The 10,771-nt window shown below is 32.8% G+C and overlaps 1 long non-coding RNA gene across 3 annotated transcripts; it reads right to left on the bottom strand.

Moving 5' to 3' along the window:
* Nucleotides 1-10: 10 nt before the first annotated feature.
* Nucleotides 11-6,751, bottom strand: LOC149219176 (uncharacterized). Of its 3 annotated transcripts, none has more exons than XR_016248683.1 (17): nt 6,485-6,751; nt 6,263-6,344; nt 5,846-5,924; nt 5,102-5,178; nt 4,181-4,999; nt 3,959-4,040; nt 3,541-3,620; nt 2,961-3,041; nt 2,794-2,870; nt 2,458-2,691; nt 1,871-2,370; nt 1,649-1,730; nt 1,231-1,310; nt 674-751; nt 507-583; nt 172-248; nt 11-84 (listed from the first exon to the last, which is right to left on the bottom strand). It is a non-coding gene; the product is annotated as an uncharacterized LOC149219176 (long non-coding RNA). The 3 variants fall into 3 exon arrangements; XR_016248681.1 differs by having other exon boundaries at nt 4,181-4,996; XR_016248682.1 differs by having other exon boundaries at nt 2,458-2,688; nt 4,181-4,996.
* Nucleotides 6,752-10,771: the final 4,020 nt, after the last annotated feature.

Raw genomic sequence — 10,771 nt, 5'->3', positions numbered from 1 at the left:
CGAAACAAAACTCGCCTAGAGTCTGTTTTATAACGATGGACACTCATTGTATTCCACTTGCTTGTGCTCATCAAAACAAACCATCTACAAAAGATACACAATAAGATATTAGAATAGTTATAAAAGTTAAACTAGAGAGTACACAATAATTAATCGTAATAAGAAACACACATTTCTTTGAGATGGTTATATAAAAGGGGAGAGGACATTTTGTATTTCACGTATTCTTCCTCACTGGAACAAGCCACCTGCAATAGTTAACCAATAAATTATTAGATTTCTAACCAAAGTCAAACTAGAGAGTTTGAAGGCATGAACTTCAAAAAAACATGTAGAAAACAACAAATAAAATATTGAAAACTTCCCCTTTTCACATTATCTTTATTGTAGTGTCCTCTCCTATGTTGAAATGAAAAAGGATGGGGTGAATAAGGTTTAAATAAAAACACAAATAGTAATGACAAGCAAAATTCAAAATGAATAATTATTCGTTATACCAAACATACCTCATCTAGAGTTTTCTATATAAAGATAGCCATTCCATTTTTTATTCCACTTACTTGTGCTCACCAGAACAAGCCATCTACAACAGATACATAACAAGATATTAGAATCATTATACAAGTTAAATTGGAGAGTTGAATGCAACAATCAATAATAATGTGAAACATACTCTTCTCTGAGCTTTGTTATATAAAGGAGGATAATCCATTTTGTATTTTACGTATATGTGGTCACTGAAATCAACCATCTGCAGTGGATACAGTATAAAATATCAGAATTCTAATAAAAGCTAAACTAGAGATTTGAAGGCATGAACTTGTGATCAAACTTGATTTCAGTCCATTTACATTCCATGCTAAATCTCAAAATATATAAGTTTCCTAACTAGAATTAATTCTACTAGGAATAATATAATGAATGTTATCGTAAGAGAAATAATCCAATTTGTAAGAGGGATCTAAGCTTATTTAAACATATTGAGCAGCCAAAATCATATCGTTGTCTATTAGCACAATGGTTGATTGGTCAAAAGCTCAAAACGCTCCTCCCCTCTAGGGCACGTTGCGTGGGGGTCTCCGCGTGATGTGGACCAAAAAAGCATATAAATCTAAACATACCATTTTATGTATATCAGTTGAGTGCTACTATTCGAGAACCATGTTAGGAGAAAACATTGACCACACATATAATAATAACACTATTTTGTTGGAAAACAATATTACTCACCCATCCTCTACGTTGCATCTACATTTCATAAGGTATCATCTCCACTCGACCCTCCCAGACACTACAGTTCTAGTTTTTCGCTGCACAAAGTAATATTATATATGAGATCACGAATAAGCCACGAGAGGTTAAAGAATAAATATACAGAGTGATGAATTAACCATACACATACCTATCTTCCCTTGGCTAATATTATAGCAGCAACAATCATAAACAATAATCACTGAACATGTGAACCCCAGTGTAACATTTCCATTTCTTACATATCAATGTTCTAGGAAAAATCTTGAATCCCACACCCATGAACAAGATCATACTACCTCGAAACCATGACAAAATGATAAATCATTGTGTAACTAACAAATATTCCATTGCATTAAAGGACAATAGTATTGTGTAGGATAAAAGTATGCCTCACCCATCCTATGTGCAATGTTTGTAGAATGTCTAGTGCATCTTCACCACTTAACCTGTGTCGACCATACAATTGTAGTTGTTCACTACATAAAAAAGATATATATAGTTGACTATGAGAGCATTTATAAAACATATAATAATTTGAATAGAAAACAAATCGAGCCACAAATTAGCAAAATATACTTTTAAGTGAAGTGCTTTGCATATAGAAATGTTAACTCACCTTCATTTATGAAGGTGAACCTCAATTTTCTTTGTCTGCTTCTATCATTTCCATTTCCGCGCCCAACAAACGAAACCAGGACCAAATTACAAAAAACATTAAAAGAACAAAAAAAAAACAAAGGAAAAGTACAACACACACAACAAACGAAACAAAGACCCAACTACAAAAAACGAAAAAAAAAAAATGTAAAAGAAAGGAAAACGAGTACAACACAGCATGGCCATGCTCAACCTCAACAAAACAAAACATGTAGACAAAACAACAAAAACTTTGCAAACACCCCCTCCGCACATCATCTCTCTCGTAATGTCTTGTCCTCTGCTGAAAGGGAGAAAAAGTGGGTTGAATAAGCTTAAAATACACACACAATTAGTAATGTTAAACATATTTCAAAACCAATAACTATTCATAATAGGAAACACAACTCGCCTAGAGTTTGTTTTATAACGATGGACACTTTTGAATTCCACTTGCTCGTGCTCATCAAAACAAACCATCTACAAAAGATACACAATAGGATATTAGAATCATTATAAAAGTTAAACTAGAGAGTACGCAATAATTAATCGTAATAAGAAACACACATTTCTTTGAGATGGTTATATAAAAGGGGAGAGGACATTTTGTATTTCACGTATTCTTGCTCACTGGAACAAGCCATCTGCAATAGTTAACCAATAAAATATTAGATTTCTAACCAAAGTCAAACTAGAGAGTTTGAAGGCATGAACTTCAAAAAAAACATGTAGAAAACAACAAATAAAATATTGAAAACTTCCCCTTTTCACATTATCTTTATTGTAGTGTCCTCTCCTCTGCTGAAATGAAAAAGGGTGGGGTGAATAAGGTTAAAATAAAGACACATATAGTAATGGCAAGCATAATTCAAAATGAATAATTATTCGTTATACCAAACATACCTCGTCTAGAGTTTGCTATATAAAGATAGCCATTCCATTTTGTATTCCACTCACTTGTGCTCACCAAAACAAGCCATCTACAACAGATACATAACAAGATATTAGAATCATTATACAAGTTAAATTGGAGAGTTGAATGCAACAATCAATCAGAATGTGAAACATACTCTTCTTTGAGCTTTGTTATATAAAGGAGGATAATCCATTCTTTATTTTACGTATATGTGGTGGTCACTGAAATCAACCATCTGCAGTAGATACAATATAAAATATTAGAATTCTAATAAAAGCTAAACTAGAGATTTGAAGACATGAACTTGTGATCAAACTTGATTTCAGTCCATTTACATTCCATGCTAAATCTCAAAATATATAAGTTTCCTAACTAGAATTAATTCTACTAGGAATAATACAATCAATGTTATCGTAAGAGAAATAATCCATTTTGTAAGAGGGATCTAAGCATATTTAAACATATTGAGCACCCAAAATCATATCGTTGTCTATTAGCACAATGGTTGATTGGTCAAAAGCACAAAACGCTTGCTTGCTCGACCTTACCATCCTCCTCTCTAGGGCACGTTGTGTGGGGTTGTGCGTGTGATGTGTACCAAAAAAGCATATAAATTTAAACATACCATTTTATGTATATCACCTGAGTGGTACTATTCGAGAACTATGCTAGGAGAAAACATTGAGCACACAAAGAATAATAACACTATTTTGTTGGAAAACAACATTACTCACCCATCCTCTATGTTGCATCTACATTTCATAAGATATCATCTCCACTCGACCCTCCTAGACACTACAATTCTAGTTGTTCACTGCACAAAGTAATATTATATATGAGATCACGAATAAACCACGAGAGGTTAAAGAATAAATATACCGAGTGATGAATTAACCATACACATTCCTGCATTCCCTTGGCTAATATTATAGCAGCCACAATCATAAACAATAATCACTGAACATGTGAACCCCAATGTAACATTTCCATTTCTATCATATCAATGTTCTAGGAAAACTCTTGAATCTCACACCCATGAACAAGATCATACTACCTCGAAACCATGACAAAATGATAAATCATTCTGTAACTAACAAATATTTCGTTGCATTAAAGGACAATAGTATTGTGTAGGATAAAAGTATGCATCACCCATCCTATGTGCCATGTTTGTAGAATGTCTAATGCATCTTCACCACTTAAGTTGTGTCGACCATACAATTGTAGTTGTTCACTACATAAAAAAGATATATATAGTTGACTATGAGAGCATATATAAAACATATAATCATTTGAATAGAAAACAAATCGAGCCACAAATTAGCAAAATACACTTTTAAGTGAAGTGCTTTGCATATAGAAATGTTGACTCACCTTCATTTATGCAGGTGAACCTCAATTTTCTTTGTCTGCTTCTTTCATTTCCATTTCCGCGCCCAACAAACGAAACCAAGACCAAATTACAAAAAACATTAAAAGAACAAAAAAACAAAACAAAGGAAAAGTACAACACACACAACAAACGAAACCAAGACCAAACTACAAAAAATGAGAAAAAAATGCAAAAGAAAGGAAAATGAGTACAACACAACATGGCCATGCTCAACCTCAACAAAACCAAACATGTAGACAAAACAAAGGAAAATTTGCAAACACCCCCTCTGCACATCATCTCTCCTGCAATGTGTTGTCCTCTGCTGAAAGGTAGGAAAAGTGGGTTGAATAAGCTTAAAATACCCACACAATTAGTAATGTTAAACATATTTCAAAACCAATAATTATTCCTAATAGGAAACACAACTCCCCTAGAGTTTGTTTTATAATGATGGACACTTTGTATTCCACTTGCTCGTTCTCATCAAAACAAACCATCTACAAAAGATACACAATAGTTTATTTCAATCGTTATAAAAGTTAAACTAGAGAGTACGCAATAATTAATCGTAATAAGAAACACACATTTCTTTGAGATGGTTATATAAAAGGGGAAAGGACATTTTGTATTTCACGTATTCTTGCTCACTAGAACAAGCCATCTGCAATAGTTAACCAATAAAATATTAGATTTCTAACCAAAGTCAAACTAGAGAGTTTGAAGGCATTAACTTCAAAAAACACATGTAGAAAACAACAAATAAAATATTGAAAACTTCCCCTTTTCACATTATCTTTATCGTAGTGTCTTCTCCTCTGCTGAAATGAAAAAGGGTGGGGTGAATAAGGTTAAAATAAAGACACAGATAGTAATGGCAAGCATAATTCAAAATGAATAATTATTCGTTATACCAAACATACCTCATCTAGAGTTTGCTATATAAGGATAGCCATTCCATTTTGTATTCCACTTACTTGTGCTCACCGGAACAAGCCATCTACAACAGATACATAACAAGATATTAGAACCATTATACAACTTAAATTGAAGAGTTGAATGCAACAATCAATCATAATGTGAAACATATTCTTCTTTGAGCTTTGTTATATAAAGGAGGATAATCCATTCTGTATTTTACGTATATGTGGTCACTGAAATCAACCATCTGCAGTATATACAATATAAAATATTAGAATTCTAATAAAAGCTAAACTAGAGATTTGAAGGCATGAACTTGTGATCAAACTTGATTTCAGTCCATTTACATTCCATGCTCAATCTCAAAATATATAAGTTTCCTAACTAGACGTAATTCTACTAGGAATAATACAATCAATGTTATCGTAAGAGAAATAATCCATTTTGTAAGAGGGATCTAAGCATATGTAAACATATTGAGCACCCAAAATCATATCGTTGTCTATTAGCACAATGGTTGATTGGTCAAAAGCTCAAAACGCTTGCTTGCTCGACCTTACCATCCTCTTCTCTAGGGCACGTTGTGTGGGGGTCTACCTATGATGTCGACCAAAAAAGCATATAAATTTAAACATACCATTTTATGTATATCATCTGAGCGGTACTATTCGAGAACCATGCTAGGAGAAAACATTGAGCACACTAATAATAATAACACTATTTTGTTGGAAAACAACATTACTCACTCATCCTCTGCGTTGCATCTACATTTCCTAAGATATCATCTCCACTCGACCCTCCAAACACTGCAATTCTAGTTGTTCGCTGCACAAAGTAATATTATATATGAGATCACAAATAAACCACGAGAGGTTAAAGAAAAAATATACAGAGTGATGAATTAACCAAACACATACCTACCTTCCCTTTGCTAATATTATAGCAGCAACAATCATAAACAATAATCACTGAACATGTGAACCCCAATGTAACATTTCCATTTCTTTCATATAAATGTTCTAGGAAAACTCTTGAATCTCACACCCATGAACAAGATCATACTACCTCGAAACCATGACAAAATGATAAATCATTGTGTGACTAACAAATATTCCATTGCAGTAAACGACAATAGTATTGTGTAGGATAAAAGTATGCCTCACCCATCCTCTGTGCCATGTTTGTAGAATGTCTAGTGCATCTTCACCACTTAAATTGTGTCGACCATACAATTGTAGTTGTTCACTACATAAAAAAGATATATATAGTTGACTATGAGATCATATATAAAACATATAATAATTTGAATAGAAAACAAATCGAGCCACAAATTAGCAAAATATACTTTTAAGTGAAGTGATTTGCATATAGAAATGTTGACTCACCTTCATTTAAGAAGGTGAACCTCAATTTTCTTTGTCTGCTTCTTTCATTTCCATTTCCGCACCCAACAAACGAAACCAAGACCAAACTACAAAAAACATTAAAAGAACAAAAAAACAAAACAAAGGAAAAGTACAACACACACAACAAACGAAACAAAGACCAAACTACAAAAAACGAGAAAAAAAAATGCAAAAGAAAGGAAAACGAGTACAACACAGCATGGCCATGCTCAACCTCAACCTCAACAAAACATGTAGACAAAACAACAAAAATTTGCAAACACCCCCCCTCCCCCCGCACATCATCTCTCCTGCAATGTGTTGTCCTCTGCTGAAAGTGAGAAAAAGTGTGTTGAATAAGCTTAAAATACACACATAATTAGTAATGTTAAACATATTTCAAAACCAATAATTATTCATAATAGGAAGCACAACTCCCCTAGAGTTTGTTTTATAATGATGGACACTTTGTATTCCACTTGCTCATGCTCATCAAAACAAACCATCTACAGAAGATACACAATAGGATATTAGTATCATTATAAAAATTAAACTAGAGCATATGCAGTAATTAATCGTAATAAGAAACACACGTTTCTTTGAGATAGCTATATAAAAGGGGAGAGGACATTTTGTATTTCACGTATTCTTTCTCACTGGAACAAGCCATCTACAATAGTTAACCAATAAAATATTAGATTTCTAACCAAAGTCAAACTAGAGAGTTTGAAGGCATGAACTTCAAAAAAAACATGTAGAAAACAACAAATAAAATATTGAAAACTTCCCCTTTTCACATTATCTTTATTGTAGTGTCCTCTCCTCTGCTGAAATGAAAAAGGGTGGGGTGAATAAAGTTAAAATAAAGATAGAGATAGTAATGGCAAGCATAATTCAAAATGAATAATTATTCGTTATACTAAACATACCTCGTCTAGAATTTGCTATATAAAGATAGCCATTCCACTTTGTACTCCACTTGTGCTCACCAAAACAAGCCATCTACAACAGATACATAACATGATATTAGAATTATTATACCAGTTAAATTGCAGAGTTAAATGCAACAATCAATCATAATGTGAAAGATACTCTTTTTTGAAAACTTCCCCCTTTCACATTATCTTTATTGTAGTGTCCTCTCCTTTGCTAAAATGAAAAAGGGTGGGGTGAATAAGGTTAAAATAAAAACAGATAGTAATGGCAAGCATAATTCAAAATGAATAATTATTTGTTATACCAAACATACCTTGTCTAGAGTTTGCTATATAAAGATAGCCATTCCATTTTGTATTCCACTCACGTGTGCTCACCAGAACAAGCCATCTACAACAGATACATAACAAGATATTAGAATCATTATACAAGTTAAATTGGAGAGTTGAATGCAACAATCAATCATAATGTGAAACATACTCTTCTTTGAAAACTTCCCCTTTTCACATTATCTTTATTGTAGTGTCCTCTCCTCTGCTAAAATGAAAAAGGTTGGGGTGAATAAGGTTAAAATAAAGACACAGATAATAATGGCAAGCATAATTCAAAATGAATAATTATTCATTATACCAAACATACCTCGTCTAGAGTTTGCTATATAAAGATAGCCATTCCATTTTGTATTCCACTTACTTGTGCTCACCAAAACAAGCCATCTACAACAGATACATAACAAGATATTAGAATCATTATACAGGTTAAATTGGAGAGTTGAATGCAACAATCAATCATAATGTGAAACATACTCTTCTTTGAGCTTTGTTACTTAAAGGAGGATAATCCATTTTGTATTTTACGTATATGTGGTCATTGAAATCAACCATCTGCAGTAGATACAATATAAAATATTAGAATTCTAATAAAACCTAAACTAGAGATTTGAAGGCATAAACTTGTGATCAAACTTGATTGCAGTCCATTTACATTCCATGCTAAATCTCAAAATATATAAGTTTCCTAACTAGACATAATTCTACTAGGAATAATATAATCAATGTTATCGTAAGAGAAATAATCCATTTTATATGAGGGATCTAAGCATATTTAAACATATTGAGCACCCAAAATCATATCGTTGTCTATTATTAGCACAATGGTTGATTGGTCAAAAGCTCAAAACACTTGCTTGCTCGACCTTACCATCCTCCTCTCTAGGGCACGTTGTGTGGGGGTCTGCGTGTGATGTGGATCAAAAAAGCATATAAATTTAAACATACCATTTTATGTATATCATCTGAGTGGTACTATTTGAGAACCATGCTAGGAGAAAACATTGACCACATAAATAATAATAACACTATTTTGTTGGAAAACAACATTACTCACCCATCCTCTGCGTTGCATCTACATTTCATAAGATATCATCTCCACTCGACCCTCCCAGACACTACAATTCTAGTTGTTCGCTGCACAAAGTAATATTATATATGAGATCATGAATAAACCACGAGAGGTTAAAGAATAAATACACAGAGTGATGAATTAACCATACACATACCTACCTTCCCTTGGCTAATATTATAGCAACAACAATCATAAACAATAATCACTGAACATGTAAACCCCAGTGTAACATTTCCATTTCTTTCATATCAATGTTCTAGGAAAACTCTTGAATCTCACATCCATGAACAAGATCATACTACCTCGAAACCATGACAAACTGATAAATCATTTTGTAACTAACAAATATTCCATTGCATTAAAGGACAATAGTATTGTGTAGGATAAAAGTATGCCTCACCCATCCTCTGTGCCATTTTTGTAGAATGTCTAGTGCATCTTCACCACTTAACCTGTGTCGACCATACAATTGTAATTGTTCACTACATAAAAAAGATATATGTAGTTGACTATGAGAGCATATATAAAACATATAAAATTTGAATTGAAAACAAATCGAGCCACAAACTAGCAAAAATTACTTTTAAGTGAAGTGCTTTGCATATAGAAATGTTGACTCACCTTCATTTATGCAGGTGAACCTCAATTTTCTTTGTCTGCTTCTTTCGTTTCCATTTTCGCACCCAACAAACAAAACCAAGACCAAATTACAAAAAACATTAAAAGAACAAAAAAACAAAACAAAGGAAAAGTACAACACACACAACAAACGAAACCAAGACCAAACTACAAAAAACGAGAAAAAAATGCAAAAGAAAGGAAAACGAGTACAACACAGCATGGCCATGCTCAACCTCAACAAAACAAAACATGTAGATAAAACAAAGGAAAAACTGCAAACACCCCCTCCGCACTCTCCTGCAATGTGTTGTCCTCCGCTGAAAGGGAGAAACAGTGGGTTGAATAAGCTTAAAATACACACACAATTAGTAATGTTAAACATATTTCAAAACCAGTAACTATTCATAATAGGAAACACAACTCCCCTACAGTTTGTTTTATAACGATGGACACTTTGTATTCCCCTTGCTCGTGCTCATCAAAACAAACCATCTACAGAAGATACACAATAGGATATTAGAATCGTTATAAAAGTTAAACTAGAGAGTACGCAATAATTAATCGTAATAAGAAATGCACATTTCTTTGAGATGGTTATGTGAAAAGGGAGAGGACATTTTGTATTTCATGTATTCTTTCTCACTGGAACAGGCCATCTACAATAGTTAACCAATAAAATATTAGATTTCTAATAAAACTCAAACTAGAGATTTTGAAGGCATGAACTTTAAAAAAAAAAAAAAACATGGAGACATCAAACAAACAAAAATTTGCAAACCTCCCCTTTGCACATTATCTCTACTGTAGTGTCGTCTTCTGCGCTGAAAGGAAAAAAGGTGGGATGAATAAGGTTAAAATAAAGAAACAGATAGTAATGGAAAGCATCTTCAAAACGAATAATTCTTCATTATACCAAACATACCTCGTCTAGAGTTTTCTATATAAAGATAGACATTCCATTTTGTATTCCACTAACTCGTGCTCACCAAAACATGCCATCTACAGGGGATACATAATAAGATATTAGAAACATTATAAAAGTCAAATTGGAGAGTTGAATGCAACAATCAATCATAATGAGAAACATACTTGTCTTTGAGCTTTGTTATATAAAAGAGCATAATTAATTTTGTAGTTTACGTATATGTGGTCACTGAAGTCAACCATCAGATGCAAAATAAAATATTAGAAATCTCATAAAATCTAAACTAGAGAGTTGAAGGCATGAACTTGTGATCCAACTTAATTCTACCAGGAATAATGCAATCAATGTTATCGTAAGAAAAATAATCCATTTTGTAAGAGTGATCTTAACATATTTAAACA

The sequence above is a fragment of the Pinus tabuliformis genome, chromosome Q (assembly GCF_031772625.1).
Source record: "Pinus tabuliformis cultivar Carrire ecotype Pingquan chromosome Q, CPIR1, whole genome shotgun sequence".
Taxonomy (NCBI): Eukaryota; Viridiplantae; Streptophyta; class Pinopsida; order Pinales; family Pinaceae; genus Pinus; species Pinus tabuliformis.
This window is presented reverse-complemented; position numbering and strand designations above follow the sequence as displayed.